Source organism: Coregonus lavaretus (assembly GCF_964263955.1).
Source record: "Coregonus lavaretus genome assembly, chromosome: 23".
Classification (NCBI taxonomy): Eukaryota; Metazoa; Chordata; class Actinopteri; order Salmoniformes; family Salmonidae; genus Coregonus; species Coregonus lavaretus.
This window is the reverse complement of record NC_140010.1, coordinates 36,733,045-36,755,587: the sequence shown is the minus strand read 5'-3', so window position 1 is coordinate 36,755,587 and position 22,543 is coordinate 36,733,045. Positions and strand designations below refer to the sequence as shown.

The 22,543-nt window shown below is 44.3% G+C and overlaps 1 pseudogene across 1 annotated transcript; it reads left to right on the top strand.

The window, feature by feature from the left end:
* The first annotated feature begins 541 nt into the window (after positions 1-541).
* On the top strand, positions 542-22,253 carry LOC311150506 (coiled-coil domain-containing protein 39-like; annotated as a pseudogene). Its single transcript has 14 exons — positions 542-577; positions 851-985; positions 1,228-1,375; positions 5,200-5,331; positions 5,674-5,766; positions 6,095-6,223; positions 7,501-7,695; positions 19,718-19,865; positions 20,164-20,301; positions 20,444-20,620; positions 21,017-21,146; positions 21,351-21,450; positions 21,535-21,641; positions 22,109-22,253. The product of its transcript is annotated as a coiled-coil domain-containing protein 39-like (transcript).
* Positions 22,254-22,543: the final 290 nt, after the last annotated feature.

The window sequence follows — 22,543 nt, the reverse complement described above, 5'->3', positions numbered from 1 at the left end:
ATTTGCCTGTTTGTGCCTGGTCTGTTAGCTTGCATGATTCTTGCCATTCTCCTTCGACGGCCTGGCTTCCCCAAACAATTATTTATCTTTCGTCTCTGTGTTTCATAATTTTCCTTCAATTCGCAAGAGGCTAAATGTAACTCACAGGAGAAATCATCCGAGCGAGCTAAACAACGCCCATCTGTCTCTACGTGGAAGCCATCTACCTGATGCTGTCAGGTCCAAACGAGTATGACATTGTTGCCGCCCGTAGCATTGAAGGATGGAAGTTGAATATGTAGCTAGATGTAGAAGGCTAATGTTAACTAGCTGTTAGGCAAGCGAGCAAGCATTTTAGCCAGGTAGCCTAGGACAACAGAAAATAAAAGCGTGTACTGTATGACAGAGTGATAGACCGTTTCTTCAACATGAAAGAGAGGAGGATGACATTGGCTTGAGTCAACATGCTTTCTACTTGCACGAACGTGCACGCACTCTCTCTCTCTCTCACACACACACACACACACACACACACACACACACACACACACAGATCAGAACCATGGACAGCCACATCATGGACAGCTTGGCTTCCCAAGTGACATTACCCATGCACCGCTACTGTCAACGAGCTGTTTTCGCCCACAGGACTGCCGCTGACTGGATGTTTTTGTTTTCATAAATTTCTATGATATAGCCAATTTTGACTTTGTGACTATGTTATGTAGTGCAAACCATATGTTTCTGAGTGGTAGTGTAGTGCTGCCATAGAGATCCTATTAAATTATTTTTTATAGTGCTGCCCTCTTGTGGAGCGAGCAAATCTTACAACCGGATGGTGTGGTAACTAACCACCTGACACGGTTGCTAGGGGCCAGCAGAGAAAAACAAAAGGAAACAAAATGAGAAGTTGCAACTGGAGAACAAACTTGGTGGATACAAGGACAGAATACAAGCCAAGACTGAGAGCCTGAAAAATGTTAGGCAGGAGTTATCTCACAATCAGGTAAAGCTACTTGGCCATTTTGGAATTCCATGAAAAGAGAGCTGAGTTTCTGACATAAAACTAATTCGCCCATGCATAGACCCATTACTTTATTAGTAAGTAGTAGTTATATTGCTAGCTATGTTTATGCATGGACGAACGAATAATGCCATGCAGACAGACACATGTATGACAGTAATAGTTTTACAACAACTTTGAAATCCTGTCCTCTATCTGATTTATTTTTATCTGTACTGTATCAGACTCTGTGCAAAGCCAGGGAGAAGAAGACTTGAGTCGGAGATGCATTTCATGGCCCTGGCGGACAGAGAGGTGGACCGTCTGCATCAGGAGATAGCACAGCTGGACAACAAGCTTGGAGCTCTGACGGAGAAGAAGAATGCACGGGAGGTTATTATACCCACAGGGCTTGACATTAACTTTTTTAGCCACTTGTCCTTTGGACAAGTAGGACTGATTTTTTACTTGTCCAAAAGCTCAAGTCACACCAAAAATGTAAAATAGTCTGTAACACCATTTTTACATCATTGTATGATACAAGGAACCACTTTATAAAATAAAATGCATTACTATCTTTTTTACTATAGAGAATCAGACAGAAATGTGGGCTACTGGCTTCTTTGCATATTCCAGCCAGTCTCAAAATACAACACTGCCTTTTTAAGGCTCTCCTGGAGGATGGTTGGCCACCCTTGGTAGCCTATAAAATATTACAATTAGGCTACAACCAAATACTTTTTTATGTCTTTGTGAAATAATTCCCTCCAGGGCTTGAAATTAAGGGTGTCCCGTCATCCCTGGGACAATAAAAAATACACTATATACACAAAAGTATGTGGACACCCCTTCAAATGAGTGGATTTGGCTATTTCAGCCACACCCATTGCTGACAGGTATATAAAATCGAGCACACAGCCTTGCAATCTCCATAGACAAACATTGGCAGTAGAATGGCCTTACTGAAGAGCTCAGTGACTTTCAACGTGGCACCGTCAAAGGATGCCACCTTTCCAACAAGTCAGTTCGTCAAATTTCTGCCCTGGTCGAGCAGCACTGGTCAACTGTAAGTGCTGTTATTATGAAGTGGAAACGTCTAGAAGCAACAACGCGAAGTGGTAGGCCACGCAAGCTCACAGAACGGGACCGTCTATCCTCACTACCGAATTCCAAACTGCCTCTGGAAGCAACGTCAGCACAGTAACTATTCATCGGGAGCTTCATGAAATGGGTTTCCATGGCCGAGCAGCCGCATACAAGCCTAAGATCACCAATGCCCAATGCCAAGCGTCGGCTGGAGTGGTGTAAAGCTCGCCATCATTGGACTCTGTAGCAGTCGAAGCGCGTTCTCTGGAGTGATGAATCATGCTTCATCATCTGGCAGTCCGACGGACTAACCTGGGTTTGGCGGATTCCAGGAGAACGCTACCTGCCCCAATGCATAGAGCCAACTCTAAAGTTTGGTGGAGGAGGAATAATGGTCTGGGGCTGTTTTTCATGGTTCGGGCTAGGCCCCTTAGTTCCAATGAAGGGAAATCTTAACGCTACAGCATACAATGACATTCTAGATGATTCTATGCTTCCAACTTTGTGGCAACAGTTTGGGGAAGGCCCTTTCCTGTTTCAGCATGTCAATGTCCCCATGCACAAAGCGAGGTCCATACAGAAATGGTTTGTCGAGATCGGTGTGGAAGAACTTGACTGGCCTGCACAGAGCCCTGACCTCAACCCCATTGAACACCTTTAGGATGAATTAGAACGCCGACTGCGAGCCAGGCCTAATCGCTCAACATCAGTGCCCGACCTCGCTAAGGCTCTTGTGGCCGAATGGAAGCAAGTCCCCGCAGCAATGTTCCAACATCTAGTGGAAAGCCTTCCCAGAAGAGTGGAGGCTGTTATAGCAGCAAAGGGGGGACCAACTCCATATTAATGCCCATGATTTTGGAATTAGATGTTCGGCGAGCAGGTGTCCACATACTTTTGATCATGTAGTGTATGTCTACGGTTCAAAACAGACTCTGGGACAGTTCTGGGACGACAGATCCAAAATTCATACAACCACTGCACATACAATTATTTTAAAAAGCAATGAGGGTGATGCAACAGGTCAGACCGTTTAGCTTAAAATTTTGATAAAGTTTTATTTCTTCATATTATAATCTCAAAAATGCACACATGGCTGTAGGCTGCGTACAGATTTACCAAAATGCAATTAGCTGGAAAACACCATTCTCAAAAGCGCACTGCATTCTCTGGTTCATGTAAATAGCTAGGTTTCCAACCAATTGGCAACAGATTTTCATTAAAATGTTGTAAAATCCACATAAAAACAAGATGCGCATTTTCCCACCAGAGATGTGTTTTCATCAAATTGACTTGCAGATAAAAGGCTGTGCGTGATGAATTAGTGCAAATAAAAATACGTTTTGCGGTTAAATTCCCATGTACCTGTCACGCCCTGGCTCTGGGGACTCTTAAATGTTGAGCCAGGGTGTGGAGTTTCTATGTTGTATTTTCTATGTTGTGTTTTCTAGATCGTGTGGATCTATGTTGGCCAGGGTGGTTCCCAATCAGGGGCAGCTGTAACTCGTTGTCTCTGATTGGGGACCATACTTAGGCAGCCTGTTTGGCACTAGTCGGGGTGGGATCTTGTTCTGTATAGGTTTGTTTGGTGTAACCTTTAAGACGTCACGTATCGTTTGTTTGTTGTTTTGTTCGTGTGTTCAGTACTTGAATAAAATGTACGCTTATCACGCTGCGCCTTGGTTCCACGAGTCATTGATCGTTCGTGTCAGTACCGAATAAAAAGCACAAGTTAAATGGGTTTCCGTTGCATTTTAAACTCTACTGATCGTTTTCTCACAAAAAATGGCGTTATATAGCGAGTGTGCCCACTCTGTTATTGGCACGTGCGCTCTAGCCAACAGCTTGTCTCTATCTGCGCGCTGTTGGCTAGAGCGCACGTATAGCCTACATGATGAGATTATTATGGACAAAAGAGCGAGATGATTTTTATTTGTCAAACGGCAGCCAAGCGTTGATGATATAACTAATCGATAATAATATAATATCGATGATATTCACCAGAATAAGACCCTCGATATTTATTGGAAAGCGTTTCCACTGACATTTCTTGCATAATACATTTTACAGACACAAAAAGATCCCACCCTGTCAAGCGTATTTTGTTTTGTTGACATTTGGAAAGTTTACCGAAAAAATGTCTGTTTCCATCAGGCCAGTCATGACATTATTTTAGCCTCCCTCATGTCAGCATCTATTTGGACATGAGGCTGTAGCCAATATTCATATTACCTACTGTCACGACTTCCGCCGAGGCTGCCTCCCCTCCTTGTTCGGGCAGGTTTCGGCATTCGTCGTCACCGGCTTACTAGCCACTGCCGCTCCATATATCATCATTCCATTTGTCTTGTCTTGTCAATTACACTTGTCAATTAATCATTAGTCCGTGTATAAGTGTTCCCTCTGCCCCCTTGTCCTTGTGGGTGATTGTTTTATGTGAAGATGAGTGTAGCTCGGTTGAGCTACCCGTACTTTGTACTGCCGGGGTTATTTCTCCCCTTGTGCTTGTATTGTGTTCCAGTGCGCCTGTATTACGCCCTGTGCTGTTGACGCTATCCAGCGTAACTGTGTACTACGGAATAAACTCTGTATTCAGTGATTTACCCTCCTGCGCCTGACTCCTTCAAATCACACTCCCACACCTACACTAGGCTTTTTTATTTATGTGCATGAAAAATAGATTGGAATATTATTCCAATGTTGGCCTCTGATCCAACTCTGATCGGAGTAATTGTTTGATATCGCGATGTGTGATTTTTTTCTACTTTTCCATTTGGAAAACTTAAATCTATATTCTTGTCCGACTATTTATTGTACTTGTCCTGTACAAGAGGACAAGCGTTAATGTCGAGCCCTGACCCATCAAACATCGTCTTTCAGTTGTAAAACAGAGGTCTTTCCCCCAAACAACATGGGTCTCTCTCTCTGTTTGTGTGTGTGAGAGAGAGACCGTGACACAAGAGTTTCCATTTATGTCTATTATAGGGATATGCCATACGCTGTAAAACTCTTTGGCCTATAGCCTACTGTAGTTCTATTTCAAACTGCTGAGACCTAGTATTCACCGGAACATACAACATATTTAGTGCATGTTCCACTGTATTAGATAAATGTCAAACCTTCTATTTTATCAGAACAACACCCAGAAGCTGGAGGAGCTGAAGAGCCAGCAGACCCTGGACGCCTGGCTGGAGGAGTCGGCACACAAGGACGAGGACATCATGGCCATCATCAAGTACGCTCAGCAGGACGAGAGCAAGATACAGGTACGTTATGGGTGGTGTGAACGACTAGGGTTCAAACCTGGATTCAAACCCTGTGCACCACAAGACTGTGTTAACCCTCTAAGCTTAAGCCCTAGGCATTAGCTTTTGGAGCTAACGCTAGTCTTCAGGTCTCAGACAAGTTTACTCTTCACATGAGTGTTGTTCACAGAACCACCTGTGTTACATTTGCATGCAACTACAGTCCTTTCAGGATCCTCTAGAATGAACAGTTAGTTGACAATGGGACATACGTTCTCACCATTTACACCACGTATTAACATTTAAGCTAGATATTTGGTTGTAGCTCTGAGGCTCAAATGGATCGATTTTCTTTTTTGACAGGAACTCACTTTGTTGATAGAAAAGATTACACTTGAGGCCAACCAAAAGCTCAAGGCACTGGACAATGAACTGACTGACACAATATCAGCACAGGTCAAAAACACTAGCTACTGTATCTTACTGTACAGTACATGAACTAGTACATAACGACAAATGAATATCAGTCGATTTGGTTCAGTCAGCAGAAATTGAAAATATTTAGCTGACATTTAAGCTACTTTGTGTTCATCATTGTTGACATGTAACTTTCCCTAGAGATTTACACTCACACGTCAAACAGAAAGCAGTTATTCTTCCTTGTTGTTATTCTTCCTCATAACAACAAGGAAGTGTGTGAGTATAATCCCTAGGGAGTTACAGTTACATGTCAACAGTTACATACAATATTCTTCCTCGTGTTGTAATTGTGCTCTGCCAACAGATTGGTCTGGATGAGACAGCAAAGAACTTCCGCCAGGCCCACCTGGAGAGACAGAAGCTGATCCGCCAGTGGGAGAACACCATCGAGCAGATGAAGAAGAGAGACCTCGAGATGCAGCAGTGTTCAATGGTAACCACTAGATAACACATGGTAGTCTGCAGTCATTACTGTCAGTCATAGACTTAGATAGACAACTCTAGTCCCCCAAAGTCTGTTTTAGCATGGCCAGCGACACAGGAATTTCACAATTTTTAAGTAGTCAACTGGGTGGGACTTCCTATGGGTTCAGGAAGGATCACATAATTCCATCCAGGTCATCAGGAGGGATCAGCCAATGAATTATGCTTGTGTGCAAACATTCCATAACTGCAGTAAATCACCAATAAATAATTTGGTGGGTGCTTATATTTGACCTACTTATATTTGTCCCAATACAAGCTGTATGCATTTTTCAAACACAAAATAAGAAAAAATGGACTACTTCAAAATGGAGATAGCCTCAGTATTTCATAATTTGCAAACATTTATAGGCATTATAACGTTGCAATTCATAAGCATTTATACACATATAAAATGTATCATTTATAAAACATGTATACACATTAATATACATTTATAATGGCTTATTCAAGAAATGTATTAAAAAGTGGGTTAGGGTTAGTGTAACCCAATCATTTAGATGAGGCTTTCTGCTGACAGGTATTTTTTTTGTATGACTTGTATCTATGGAAATGATGGTATTTTATTATCACTAATCTCTTCCTAGTTGGAGAGTCTGAGGGGGACAGTGGACAGAGCAACCACTGATGTCGAGTCCATGAAGTCTCAGCTAGCCAGCATGTAAAAGGTCATCCAAGACAAAAACAAGTGAGACAGAGACATCTGCAGGCCTCAGTACCAATCAAATAGGAATAATGGGTGGCATCGTTTTGGGGGGAACTGTCCCTTAACGTTTAAATGAATACCCCACATGGGTTCTATATGTAATTCTATGGAATACCCACCCTCTCAGTAGTTCTGACCAGTGTGTGCGTGTGCATGCGTGTGTGCATGTCTAATGATACAATGATTCTACAAACTTGTTGGATGCATTTGCTGTGCGTTTTGGTTGTGTTTTAAATTATTTATTGCCCAATAGAAATGAATGGTAAATAATGTATTGTGTCATTTTGGAGTCACTTTTATTGTAAATAAGAATATATGTTTAAACACGTCTACATTAATGTGGATGCTACCATGATTACGGTTAGTCCTGAATGAATTGAGTGAGAAAGTTAAAGACCCACAAATATCATACCCCCATGTCTTGGGGGTATGATATTTATGCGTCTGTAACTTTCTCACTCATCATTATTCACATATAATTGTGTACGCCTCTCTCATTCTGTGTCTGTGTTGGGCTGCAGAACATTGACACTCAGCTGCACCGCCACCGGGAGGTGCTGTTCTGTGAGAGCCAGGAGCTGCAGGCCCTAAGGGTGAAGGAGAAGGACTCCATCGCCGTGCTGTCCGGGAGCCTAACTGCCCTCTCCAGCATGGACTGCCGCCTTGGCAAACTGGACCAGAACTCCCTCAAGCAGCAGGAGATCATCTACAACCAGGTTAGACAGCAGACCTAGTCTTCTTAACCATTGTCCTACCGCTAGCAATTCAACTATATGGTCATTCAACAAATGCTTCCATATTCACCTTATTTAAGAAACCGGAAACAAAACAATGTCAGAACGTTCTGTTTTGTGGAGTCTTCCTTTGCGGCGTTCTTGACGTTTTGCGAACATTAGCTAGTTAGCTCAAAATGTTGTGGGATCCTACCAAGAAAAACCTTTCAAAGTCGAATGGCAAGTCTGTGCCACATCTGCAGAGTATTCAAGAGTGGGAGGACGATTTGAAAAAATGGCCACATATCACCTACGAAGACATCTTCAATTATTTTGTCTTGTCTCAGCAATACTATGGAAGGTAGCTAGTTCCCATCTGGTTTGGGCTTAGTGGGACTATTGTTTGTTTTTCAACAGGACAATGACGCAACACACCTCCAGGCTGTGTAAGGGCTATTTTACCAAGAAGGAGAGTGCTGCATCAGATGACGTGACCTCCACAATCCCCCGGCCTCAACCCAATTGAGATGGTTGGGATGAGTCGGACGGCAGAGTGAAGGAAAAGCAGCCAACAAGTGCTCAGCATATGTGGGAACTCCTTCAAGACTGTTGGAAAAGCATTCCTGGTGAAGCTGGTTGAGAGAATGCCAAGAGTGTGTAAAGCTGTCATCAAGGCAAAGGGTGGCTATTTGAAGAATCTCAAATATAAAATATATTTTGATTTGTTTAACACTTTATTGGTTACTACATGATTCCATATGTGTTATTTCATAGTTTTGATGTCTTCACTATTATTCTACAATGTAAAAAATAGTAAAAATAAAGAAAAACCCTTGAATGAGTAGGTGTGTCCAAACTTTTGTACATTTGTGAATCAACAGAATGTGTCTCCAGTCCAGTTAAGTATCATGTCCAATTTCGTGTGAGGGGTTCTCTGGGTAAGTAGTAAGATGCAATCATACTTGCATTTTCATCTGTGACATTTCATACATTGATCAACATGTGAATAATAAAATGTTTGATTAATTCAAGAGAGGATGTTATTCCATCAACATTACAACACGCACACACGGTTCTTGGTTTCAGTGGCTCATTGTGTTGGTATATCAGTCTAACCTCGAGTGGCAATGAAGTAGTTACAGAATCTAGGTGAGTTTTACAATCAAATAGGAATTACCAACATAACCTAAACCTACTCGTTGAAAGAGAGCTGTGTAAACTAGTCAACTGTGAACACCATGTAAACTAGTGTTCTGTACTGTAATTGACAATTCTAACAGTAGTTTTTTGTTGAAGGTGCAGAATGCTGTGTATGAAGGATTGACAGGGGTGACCTGTACAGATGAGCAACGCCAGTGGAACTTGGGGACGCAGCGGAATTTAGCCCCAAAAAGCTTGAGCGAGAGCTGTTAAAACGTCACAAACCAAGTGACGAGTTCTCTGAAAGCACCCCGGCCGCTTCTCCATCTCTACCTCCATCCAACCCCTGCGTACCAGTCCCACGACGCACTTAAGAAGAGTCTGGAAGGGGCCAATGTTCCAGTGGGGAGTGCATCAAAGCTAAACCAGTCTTCAAGTTCCAGCAGCAGCCACACAGCTACAGCAGCCTCATGGTGAACCCAGCATCAACATGCAGTGTCAGAAATGCTTGTCATTTTATGGCGTTTATTTTAAGCTGGAGGAGTGTAAATGTGCCAGCTTGGAGGAGGTCACTAAAGCATAGAGTGCCTCCCATGCGTGGTATGATACACGTAAACTTCGGATCACTGCTAGCTCAGCAAAGAAGGTTCATGTGCGCACCTCAAAAATCCCGACAACTTTATGCGGGAGCATCTCATTCCCAGGTTCAATGGGAACCTGGCAACCAGATATGGTAAGGAAAATGAGGAGGTGCTACACATGGATGGAGAGTTGTGGGTTTAGTCTGGAGAGTAGAGGCACGGTAGTGAGTGTCAAGGAGACGTGGCTTTCTGCAAGCCCAGATGGAGTGTTAAACTGATAGAAATCAAATGTCCTGTTCTGAGTAAGAAGTGTGAGTCTCCGACTGAACTGTTCTCTGAACTCACAGATGTGAAGCTGGTGAATTGTGGTCCCTCAGCTGCAACACAATGGAGCCTGTGGGTACTACATGCAGGTGCAAATGGGCATGTTCTGCACAGGACTGGAGAGATGCAAACTGCTTGTCTGGGCTCCATCCGAGCAGGTTGTTATTGATGTGCCTTTTGATGTGAAATTCTGTGCTGATGTTATCACTAAACTGAAAGCATTCTATTTCACACATGTGCTGCCAAGGATAGTAGATGAGTTCTAGTCAGGCAGACTAACTGTGCTCTCTTCATACATGTTTATCTAATGCCTAAGGATAACTCCTTATGATTAATTAATATTTGTATTGTACCAGGTATAGCTCTTTTCATATGGCAGTTCATTAACTTATTATCTAAGCATACCGTAACTCATCTTGCACATGGCAAAAACAATATGACATTCCACTTTGTTGACATTTTCTTAGCCCGAACCATGAAAAACAGCCCCAGAACATTATTCCTTCTCCACCAAACTTTACAGTTGGCACTATGCATTGGGGCAGGTAGCGTTCTCCTGGCATCCGCCAAACCCAGATTAGTCCGTCGGACTGCCAGATGGTGAAGCATGATTCATCCAGAGAACGTGTTTCCACTCCTCTAGAGTCCAATGGCGGCGAGCTTTACACCACTCCAGCCGACGCTTGGCATTGCGCATGTTGATCTTAGGCTTGTGTGCGGCTGCTTGGCCATGGAAACCCATTTCATGAAGCTCCCAACGAACAGTTATTGTGCTGACGTTGCTTCCAGAGGTAGTTTGGAAGTCGGTAGTGAGTGTTGCAACCGAGGACAGACGGTTTTTATGTGCTACGCGCTTCAGCACTCGATGGTCCCGTTCTGTGAGCTTGTGTGACCTTCCACTTACAGTGGGGAAAAAAAGTATTTAGTCAGCCACCAATTGTGCAAGTTCTCCCACTTAAAAAGATGAGAGAGGCCTGTAATTTTCATCATAGGTACACGTCAACTATGACAGACAAATTGAGAAAAAAAATTCCAGAAAATCACATTGTAGGATTTTTTATGAATTTATTTGCAAATTATGGTGGAAAATAAGTATTTGGTCACCTACAAACAAGCAAGATTTCTGGCTCTCACAGACCTGTAACTTCTTCTTTAAGAGGCTCCTCTGTCCTCCACTCGTTACCTGTGTTAATGGCACCTGTTTGAACTTGTTATCAGTATAAAAGACACCTGTCCACAACCTCAAACAGTCACACTCCAAATTCCACTATGGCAAAGACCAAAGAGCTGTCAAAGGACACCAGAAACAAAATTGTAGACCTGCACCAGGCTGGGAAGACTGGATCTGCAATAGGTAAGCAGCTTGGTTTGAAGAAATCAACTGTGGGAGCAATTATTAGGAAATGGAAGACATACAAGACCACTGATAATCTCCCTCGATCTGGGGCTCCACGCAAGATCTCACCCCGTGGGGTCAAAATGATCACAAGAACAGTGAGCAAAAATCCCAGAACCACATGGGGGGACCTAGTGAATGACCTGCAGAGAGCTGGGACCAAAGTCTACCATCAGTAACACACTACGCCGCCAGGGACTCAAATCCTGCAGTGCCAGACGTGTCCCCCTGCTTAAGCCAGTACATGTCCAGGCCCGTCTGAAGTTTGCTAGAGTGCATTTGGATGATCCAGAAGAGGATTGGGAGAATGTCATATGGTCAGATGAAACCAAAATATAACTTTTTGGTAAAAACTCAACTCGTCGTGTTTGGAGGACAAAGAATGCTGAGTTGCATCCAAAGAACACCATACCTACTGTGAAGCATGTGGGTGGAAACATCACGCTTTGGGGCTGTTTTTCTGCAAAGGGACCAGGACGACTGATCCGTGTAAAGGAAAGAATGAATGGGGCCATGTATCGTGAGATTTTTAGTGAAAACCTCCTTCCATCAGCAAGGGCATTGAAGATGAAACGTGGCTGGGTATTTCAGCATGACAATGATCCCAAACACACCGCCCGGGCAACGAAGGAGTGGCTTCATAAGAAGCATTTCAAGGTCCTGGAGTGGCCTAGCCAGTCTCCAGATCTCAACCAAATAGAAAATCTTTGGAGGGAGTTGAAAGTCCGTGTTGCCCAGCGACAGCCCCAAAACATCACTGCTCTAGAGGAGATCTGCATGGAGGAATGGGCCAAAATACCAGCAACAGTGTGTGAAAACCTTGTGAAGACTTACAGAAAACGTTTGACCTGTGTCATTGCCAACAAAGGGTATATAACAAAGTATTGAGAAACTTTTGTTATTGACCAAATACTTATTTTCCACCATAATTTGCAAATAAATTCATTAAAAATCCTACAATGTGATTTTCTGGATTTTTTTTCTGATTTTGTCTGTCATAGTTGACGTGTACCTATGATGCAAATTATAGGCCTCTCTCATCTTTTTAAGTGGGAGAACTTGCACAATTGGTGGCTGACTAAATACTTTTTTCCCCCACTGTATGACGGTGCCACGTTGAAAATCACTGACTCGTCCTCTGTAGCTCAGCTGGTAGAGCACGGCGCTTGTAACGCCAAGGTAGTGGGTTCGATCCCCGGGACCACCCATACACAAAAAAAAAAAATGTGTGCACGCACGACTGTAAGTCGCTTTGGATAAAAGCGTCTGCTAAATGGCATATTATTATATTATTACTGAGCTCTTCAATAAAGCCATTATACTGCAAATGCTTGTCTATGGAGATTGCATGGCTGTGTGCTCGATTTTATACACCTGTCAGCAACGGGTGTGGCTGAAATTGTTCAACCCACTAATTTGAAGGGGTGTCCACATACTTTTGTATATATAGTGTACAGTTGAAGTCGGAAGTTTACATACATTTAGGTCATTAAAACTCGTTTTTCAACCACTCCACAAATTTCTTGTTAACAAACTATAGTTTTGGCAAGTCGGTTAGGACATCTACTTTGTGCATGACACAAGTAGTTTTTCCAACAATTGTTTACAGACAGATTATTTCACATATAATTAACTGTATCACAATTCCAGTGGGTCAGAAGTTTACATACACTAAGTAAACTGTGCCTTTAAACAGCTTGGAAAATTCCAGAAAATGATGTCATGGCTTTAGAAGCCTCTGATAGGCTAATTGACATTATTTGAGTCAATTGGAGGTGTACCTGTGGATATATTTCAAGGCCTACCTTCAAACTCAGTGCCTCTTTGCTTGACATCATGGAAAAATCAAAAGAAATCAGCCAAGACCTCAGAAAATAAATTGTAGACCTCCACAAGTCTTGTTCATCCTTGGGAGCAATTTCCAATCGCCTGAAGGTACCACATTCATCTGTACAAACAATAGTACGCAAGTATAAACACCATGGGACCACGCAGCCATCATACCGCTCAGGAAGGAGACGCGTTCTGTCTCCTAGAGATTAACATACTTTGGTGCGAAAAGTGCAAATCAATCCCAGAACAACAGCAAAGGACCTTGTGAAGATGCTGGAGGAAACAGGTACAAAAGTATCTATATCCACAGTCAAACGAGTCCTATATCGACATAACCTGAAAGGCCGCTCAGCAAGGAAGAAGCCACTGCTCCAAAACCGCCACAAAAAAGCCAGACTATGGTTTGCAACTGTACATGGGGACAAAGATCGTACTTTTTGGAGAAATGTCCTCTGGTCTGAAAAATAGAACTGTTTGGCCATAATGACCATTGTTATGTTTGGAGGAAAAAGGGGACAGCTTGCAAGCCGAAGAACACCATCCCAACCGTGAAGCACAGGGGAGGCAGCATCATGCTGTGGGGGTGCTTTGCTGCAGGAGGGACTGGTGCACTTCAAAAAATAGATGGCATCATGAGGAAGGAAAATTATGTGGATATATTGAAGCAACATCTCAAGACATCTGTCTGGAAGTTAAAGTTTGGTCACAAATGGGTCTTCCAAATGGACAATGACCCCAAGCATACTTCCAAAGTTGTAGCAAAATGGCTTAAGGACAACAAAGTCAAGGTATTGGAGTGGCCATCACAAAGCCCTGACCTCAATCCTATAGAAAATTTGTGGGCAGAACTGAAAAAGCGTGTGCGAGCAAGGAGGCCTACAAACCTGACCTCAGTTACACCAGCTCTGTCAGGAGGAATGGGCCAAAATTCAACCAACTTATTGTGGGAAGCTTGTGGAAGGCTACCCGAAACGTTTGACCCAAGTTAAACAATTTAAAGGCAATGCTACCAAATACTAATTGAGTGTATGTAAACTTCTGACCCACTGGGAATGTGATGAAAGAAATAAAAGCTGAAATAAATCATTCTCCCTACAATTATTCTGACATTTCACATTCTTAAAATGAAGTGGTGATCCTAACTGACCTAAGACAGGGACTTTTTACAAGGATTAAATGTCAGGAATTGTGAAAAACAGAGTTTAAATGTATTTAGCTATGGTGTATGTAAACTTCCGACTTCAACTGTATATACAGTATCTCATGTGGATGAAATTATAGTGTATAAAGTTACATTTCAGATGTATGAACATTCTCACTGCTCACTCGGCATCCTCATGGATGATCCCGCCCTGCATGTTAACAAGTGCTGCATAGATTCTAAGGACTTTGTCCATTTTGTGTGTCAGGTTGATGGGAACTGTCTGGGAGAGAATTTTGAACAACTTGAGTCATCTGTTAACTCTCTCAAAATGTATACGCACATTAACTATCCTTCTCGTGCTTGTGACATCCTCATCAGATAGCTGGCCTCCTTTCTGAGTGATGGCTGGTATGGCAAGGTTTACCTTCCTTCTCTTGACACGTATCTGTGATCAGTCAGTGCTGGAACCTCCCATTGAGTATCAGTATCTTTATGCTGTGGTGGCATAGACCCTTTTCCAGTACACGACACACTGACGTCACGCACAGATGCGCGCTACTCTTGGTGGCAGTAAGAAAGCCATCGCCATCTGCGCCCATTCAATATAGCCTAGATTTACATTTGTATTACTTCTACACAAAATAACTTTTTGGGGTTCTCATACGCTTACAATTATGTTTTAATTCTTGCTTGAACAGTCGCTAAGATTATATTTGGTTGTGATCTTTGCAAAATAACTATTTTGGATGCAGCAGTTGTTAGCCAGAATGCCAGAATGCTAATGCTCATTGATATAGGCTGTAGCAAAAGCTAGCCAATATTACAGTTGAACGTTTGTTGAATAAAGCGACTTAAAGGAAATATATGACACACTTCAAACAATCAAAAATAGTTTGAACCCTATGTTTCCGATATTCCCCTTAAAGATAACTATCATCACTACCACTATCATATGATCATTATCTATTTCGACCACGACCATTATAGCTAGCGTTCACTAGCTTCTGTAACTATACATTTTACATTTACATTTTAGTCATTTAGCAGACGCTCTTATCCAGAGCGACTTACAGGAGCAATTAGGGTTAAGTGCCTTGCTCAAGGGCACATTTACGTCATTTAGCAGACGCTCTTATCCAGAGCGACTTACAAATTGGTGCATTCACCCTATAGCCAGTGGGATAACCACTTTACAATTTTTTTTTTTTTTTTTTTGGGGGGGGGGGTGGGGGGTAGAAGGATTACTTTATCCTATCCCAGGTATTCCTTAAAGAGGTGGGGTTTCAAATGTCTCCGGAAGGTGGTGAGTGACTCCACTGTCCTGGCGTCGTGAGGGAGCTTGTTCCACCATTGGGGTGCCAGAGGAGCGAACAGTTTTGACTGGGCTGAGTGGGAACTATGCTTCCGCAGAGGAAGGGGAGCCAGCAGGCCAGAGGTGGATGAACGCAATGCCCTCGTTTGGGTGTAGGGACTGATCAGAGCCTGAAGGTACGGAGGTGCCGTTCCCCTCACTGCTCCATAGGCAAGCACCATGGTCTTGTAACGGATGCGAGCTTCAACTGGAAGCCAGTGGAGTGTGCGGAGGAGGGGGGTGACGTGAGAGAACTTGGGAAGGTTGAACACCAGACGGGCTGCGGCATTCTGGATGAGTTGTAGGGGTTTAATGGCACAGGCAGGGAGGCCAGCCAACAGCGAGTTGCAGTAATCCAGACGGGAGATGACAAGTGCCTGGATTAGGACCTGTGCCGCTTCCTGTGTAAGGCAGGGTCGTACTCTCCGAATGTTGTAGAGCATGAACCTGCAGGATCGGGTCACCGCCTTGATGTTAGCGGAGAACGACAGGGTGTTGTCCAGGGTCACGCCAAGGCTCTTCGCACTCTGGGAGGAGGACACAACGGAGTTGTCAACCGTGATGGCGAGATCATGGAACGGGCAGTCCTTCCCCGGGAGGAAGAGCAGCTCCGTCTTGCCAGGGTTCAGCTTGAGGTGGTGATCCGTCATCCATACTGATATGTCTGCCAGACATGCATAGATGCGATTCGCCACCTGGTTATCAGAAGGGGGAAAGGAGAAGATTAGTTGTGTATCGTCAGCGTAGCAATGATAGGAGAGGCCATGTGAGGATATGACAGAGCCAAGTGACTTGGTGTATAGGGAGAATAGGAGAGGGCCTAGAACTGAGCCCTGGGGGACACCAGTGGTGAGAGCACGTGGTGCGGAGACAGCTTCTCGCCACGCCACTTGGTAGGAGCGACCGGTCAGGTAGGACGCAATCCAGGAGTGAGCCGCGCCGGAGATGCCCAGCTCGGAGAGGGTGGAGAGGAGGATCTGATGGTTCACAGTATCAAAGGCAGCAGACAGGTCTAGAAGGACAAGAGCAGAGGAGAGAGAGTTAGCTTTAGCAGTGCGGAGAGCCTCCGTGACACAGAGAAGAGCAGTCTCAGTTGAATGACCAGTCCTGAAACCTGACTGGTTTGGATCAAGAAGGTCATTCTGAGAGAGATAGCAAGAGAGTTGGCTAAAGACGGCACGCTCAATAGTTTTGGAAAGAAAAGAAAGAAGGGATACTGGTCTGTAGTTGTTGACATCAGTGGGATCGAGTGTTGGTTTTTTGAGAAGGGGTGAAACTCTCGCTCTCTTGAAGACGGAAGGGACATAGCCAGCGGTCAAGGATGAGTTGATCAGCGAGGTGAGGTAGGGGAGAAGGTCACCGGAGATGGTCTGGAGAAGAGAGGAGGGGATGGGGTCAAGCGGGCAGGTTGTTGGGCGGCCTGCAGTCACAAGTCGCAGGATTTTATCTGGAGAGAGAGGGGAGAAAGAAGTCAAAGCATAGGGTAGGGCGGTGTGAGTAGGACCAGCAGTGTCATTAGACTTAACAAACGAGGATCGGATGTCGTCAACCTTCTTTTCAAAGTGGTTGACGAAGTCATCCACAGAGAGAGAGGAGGGGGGGGGGGGATTCAGCAGGGAGGAGAATGTGGCAAAGAGCTTCCTAGGGTTAGAGGCAGATGCTTGGAATTTAGAGTGGTAGAAAGTGGCCTTAGCAGCAGAAACAGATGAAGAAAATGTAGAGAGGAGGGAGTGAAAAGATGCCAGGTCGGCAGGGAGTTTAGTTTTCTTCCATTTCCGCTCCGCTGCCCGGAGCTCTGTTCTGTGAGCTCGCAATGAGTCATCAAGCCACGGAGCTGGAGGGGAGGACCGAGCCGGCCGGGAGGATAGGGGACACAGAGAGTCAAAGGATGCAGAAAGGGAGGAGAGGAGGGTTGAGGAGGCAGAATCAGGAGATTGGAGGGAGAAGGATTGAGCAGAGGGAAGAGATGATAGGATGGAAGAGGAGAGAGTAGTGGGAGAGAGAGAGCGAAGGTTGCGGCGGCGCATTACCATCTGTGTAGGGGCAGAGTGAGTAGTGTTGGAGGAGAGCGAGAGAGAAAAGGAAACAAAGTAGTGGTCGGAGACATGGAGGGGAGTTGCAGTGAGATTAGTAGAAGAGCAGCATCTAGTAAAGATGAGGTCAAGCGTATTGCCTGCCTTGTGAGTAGGGGGGGACGGTGAGAGGGTGAGGTCAAAAGAGGAGAGGAGTGGAAAGAAGGAGGCAGAGAGAAATGAGTCAAATGTAGACGTAGGGAGGTTGAAATCCCCCAAAACTGTGAGGGGTGAGCCATCCTCAGGAAAGGAACTTATCAAGGCGTCAAGCTCATTGATGAACTCTCCAAGGGAACCTGGAGGGCGATAGATGACAAGGATATTAAGCTTAAATGGGCTAGTGACTGTGACAGCATGGAATTCAAATGAGGAGATAGACAGATGGGTTAGGGGAAAAATTGAGAATGTCCACTTGGGAGAGATGAGGATTCCTGTGCCACCACCCCTCTGACCAGATGCTCTCGGGGTATGCGAGAACACATGGTCAGACGAGGAGAGAGCAGTAGGAGTAGCAGTGTTTTCAGTGGTAATCCATGTTTCCGTCAGCGCCAGGAAGTCGAGGGACTGGAGGTTAGCATAGGCTGGGATGAAGTCAGCTTTGTTGGCAGCAGAACGGCAGTTCCAGATGCTGCCTGAGACCTGGAACTCCAGGTGTGGGGTGCGTGCAGGGACCACCAGGTTAGAGAGGCAGCAGCCACGCGGTGTGAGGCGTTTGTGTAGCCTATGCGGAGAGGAGAGAACAGGGATAGGCAGAGGCATAGTTGACAGGCTGTAGCAAATGGCTACAATAATGCAGAGGAGATCGGAATGAAATGAACTAAACATCTGGGAAAGGAGAGAGTAGGGCCTCCCTCACCAAAACTTCCACCTCAGAAACTATAATTGTTTCACTACAGCGGTTCTACAGCGGTTCAATGTTTCAAGGAATAGACTCAACTTACTTTATTCAGCTAGCTAACTATGACACCATAGCTAACTAGCATGCTAGCATCCAATAACACACAGTTTAGCACCAATACTTGGTTACAACAAACTACCAATAGTGTGTTAACACACTAAACAGATAATTAGTGTCCGTGTCTAGTTCCTTTCATAACGCAGCAATAATTAAACGTTGGCTAGCTAGCACAAATATATTGTATTTAGCTGCTACAGTACAGTTAGCTGGTCGTGTTGGCTAGCTAGCAATGGCTACTGTGTTGACTTAGTTTGAAAAACGGCTAGCTAGCTAGCTTCGTGCTACACGCGGCACCGCCGAAAACAATGCTAACCTACAATAACTACCCACAACAGCCCACGATGCCTAACTATGACACCATAGCTAACTAGCATGCTAGCATCCAATAACACACAGTTTGGCACCAATACTTGGTTACAACAAACTACCAATAGTGTGTTAACACACTAAACAGATAATTCGTGTCCGTGTCTAGTTCCTTTCATAACGCAGCAATAATTAAACGTTGGCTAGCTAGCACAAATATATTGTATTTAGCTGCTACAGTACAGTTAGCTGGTCGTGTTGGCTAGCTAGCAATGGCTACTGTGTTGACTTAGTTTGAAAAACGGCTAGCTAGCTAGCTTCGTGCTACACCCGGCACCGCCGAAAACAATGCTAACCTACAATAACTACCCACAACAGCCCACGATGCCTAACTATGACACCATAGCTAACTAGCATGCTAGCATCCAATAACACACAGTTTAGCACCAATACTTGGTTACAACAAACTACCAATAGTGTGTTAACACACTAAACAGATAATTCGTGTCCGTGTCTAGTTCCTTTCATAACGCAGCAATAATTAAACGTTGGCTAGCTAGCACAAATATATTGTATTTAGCTGCTACAGTACAGTTAGCTGGTCGTGTTAGCTAGCTAGCAATGGCTACTGTGTTGACTTAGTTTGAAAAACGGCTAGCTAGCTAGCTTCGTGCTACACCCGGCACCGCCGAAAACAATGCTAACCTACAATAACTACCCACAACAGCCCACAATGCCTAACTATGACACCATAGCTAACTAGCATGCTAGCATCCAATAACACACAGTTTAGCACCAATACTTGGTTACAACAAACTACCAATAGTGTGTTAAGTGGCGCAGTGGTCTAAGGCGCATATATGGTGTAGTAGGTAGGTACATCACTAACTCTCTCTGCCCCTAAAACTGTGCTACTCTAGGACTTCCAGATCCAGCTGCTGGAGAGGAAGATGTCCCGTCTGCGTGGCGAGGTGAACATGGAGGAGAAGCATGTCCTGGAGAAGAAGGCCCAGGATCTGTCCCAGAGCCTGGAGGAGAAGAAAAGGACGGCCACTCAAGAAGCTCCATGTGGACAGACCTCTCTCTTACTGTAGAATTTTCTAGATCAGCGACGGGCAACTGGCAGCTCTCAGCCCCCCTTTTGTAGGCGCGCGGATCAATTACCGTGAGACCGACAGTTATTTGCTTGACAATCACCGGCTGACGAAATTTCATCACCGCCACAGCCCTAGTCATGATCAGTTCAGTTCAGCCCCCACCCCAATCAAAGTTGCCCATCCCTGTTCTAGATTGTATTTTTTCCTGAAGATTCAGGTATATTTTCAGAGAGACATTACTTGGTTTTACTTTTTCTATTGTCTGACAGGATGATATTCGCTGTGTGAGGAAAGAGGCGGCGTAGACTGGAGCTGAGAAGAGAGGCCTGACCACCAAGATCGAGGAGCTGCACCTGTTCAACGACACCTCAGACAATGAACTGAAGAAGCTCAGGCTCAAGAAACAGGTGAGAACACACACATTGTTCTTAATCAATATGATAAGAGCGTCTGCTAAATGACGTAAATGTAATGTAAATGATCAATCTTATTATATTTGAAAATGAGAAACTCATACTCTCACAGCCACTCATTGCCTCTGACCTCTACGACACAATGGTGGAGGACAACATCCTGAAGCTGAAGATCAAGAGTCTTCAGGACCTGCTGTAGAACGAGGCGGACAAGGTGCTCTCGCTGGAGAAGCGGCGGCTGCAGCTGCAGACGGCCGTGAGAGAGCGGGAGCAAGCAGATCAAGAACACCGCCCAAGAGCGCCAAGGACTCAGGTATCTGTAAGACTGGTTCCCAAAAGATACCCTGTTACCCATACAGTATAGTGAAGTGTTCTTCAAACCTGAACCTGGTCCTGGGGATCCACAGGGTGTGCAGGCTTTTGTTCCAGCCCAGTACTAACACACCTGGGACCTGATTCTAGATCAGCACTCTGAGACGCTCTTTGAATACAGACCCTGTTTAAACTAATAGTGTTTGATGATCCAGCTCCATATGAGGGGGTTGTGTTTGTTTTGCCCATGGCTCATATAAAGCGGTAATGCAGCACTTGAAAGGAAAGCTGTCAAATGAATTGAAATTTGTAATGGGATAGCTAGCCACTTAGTGTTTCGATGTATTACATAGTCTTTTATGTCCATGCATACATTGATTGGTTCATTTCATTTCAGTGCTGAGGTGCACGAGAGACTGGCCAAGATCAACAAGATGAGGAAACGCTACGAGATTATGACTATCTCTATGGCCGCTCCCGAGGGGGAGGATGAGATATCACAGACCTATTATGTGCTCAAGGAAAGAGTTCCTCCAAACTCCCCAAAAATGTCATCAGCAAACTATTGCTTCAGTTACCAATTGATTTGGCACATCGTGAAAAAATATATAGTTTTGACTGTTGTGTTAATTATTTTGAGAGAATGGAACTTTGTTTCCAAATCAACTGAGAAAATATTTCTACCATTTTACTTTCTACCATGGGTGAGGTGTCATAAGGCTGCCCATTAGAAAGAGGAGAATGAGATCCGAGCGCTGGAGAAAACGCTCCACGTCGTCAACAGGCGTAACACAACCTATCGCAAATCTTTCAAGAAAGTGACTGGATCCAGTGCGTTCAGTATGAGGAAATGTTCCTAGTGAGACAACCTGATTCCTATAAAGCCTAGGCCTCTATGCCTGTTGCATTTTGAAGGTGAGGAGTATCAGGAGAAGCTGAAGCTGGATGATCAGAAGAGGGCGACTGAGGAGAAGTACAAGTACGAGAGGAGGCAGATCCGAGAACTTCAGGAAGACATTCAGGTACTTCTCCACCAAACAAACCATAACTGGGGCCCGGTGTTTTACCTGACAACATGGACCTGGCCAGGGACAAACTCCTCACACATTTATGAAACTGGAGTATAATCACCTTTTGTGTACTACATTTCAATTTTGTGTTACTTGACCTTTCTCTTTCTTTCTCTCTTTCTCTCTTTCTCTGCCTTTCCCATGTGCAATGTTCTAGATTTGTTCTAAGCCCTATCATTATCTCTCTCCTTTTGTGTTCATCACCTGGCTTACATTGGCTGCTTGTATTAATGACATTCCCTCGCGTCCAAGAACAATAGACGTTGAAAATAGACTTGTCTGACAACTCACTCTTAACTACCTGACAGTGCAATCAAATCTGTGCCTGTGTCGTCTGTGTGTGTATGTGTGTGCGTGCATGCGTGCGTATGTGCGTGCGTGTGTGTAACTGTGTGTGTGTGTGCTGATTCTATCGGTAGGGCATGAACAATACACTCCACAGCCTGCTTCAAGTGGAGGCCGCTCAGAACGAGAGGACTGAACGAGAGGTCACGTATCCTGTCCATTAACAAAGATCTGGTTTCCCTGCAAGAGAAGCTCGACAGGGTCACTAAACAGGTTTAATGCCACCACCCAACACCTACACTATTCCAGAACAATTCACATGATAACAAGTGTGTTCACACCATTATTCAATGACAGAAAACAAACCATGAAATACAAAACATTAAATATTGGGTAACACTTTACTGTAGCCCCCCCTTATGTGTGTAAGTCGCTCTGGATAAGAGCGTCTGCTAAATGAATAAATAAAAATAAAAAATAGATACAAGCCGAATGGAGTATACACTGCAGGTATGCCTATGTGAATTGCGAATAATGCAAAAGTATGTGGCAAAAGCCTCACAGGAGTA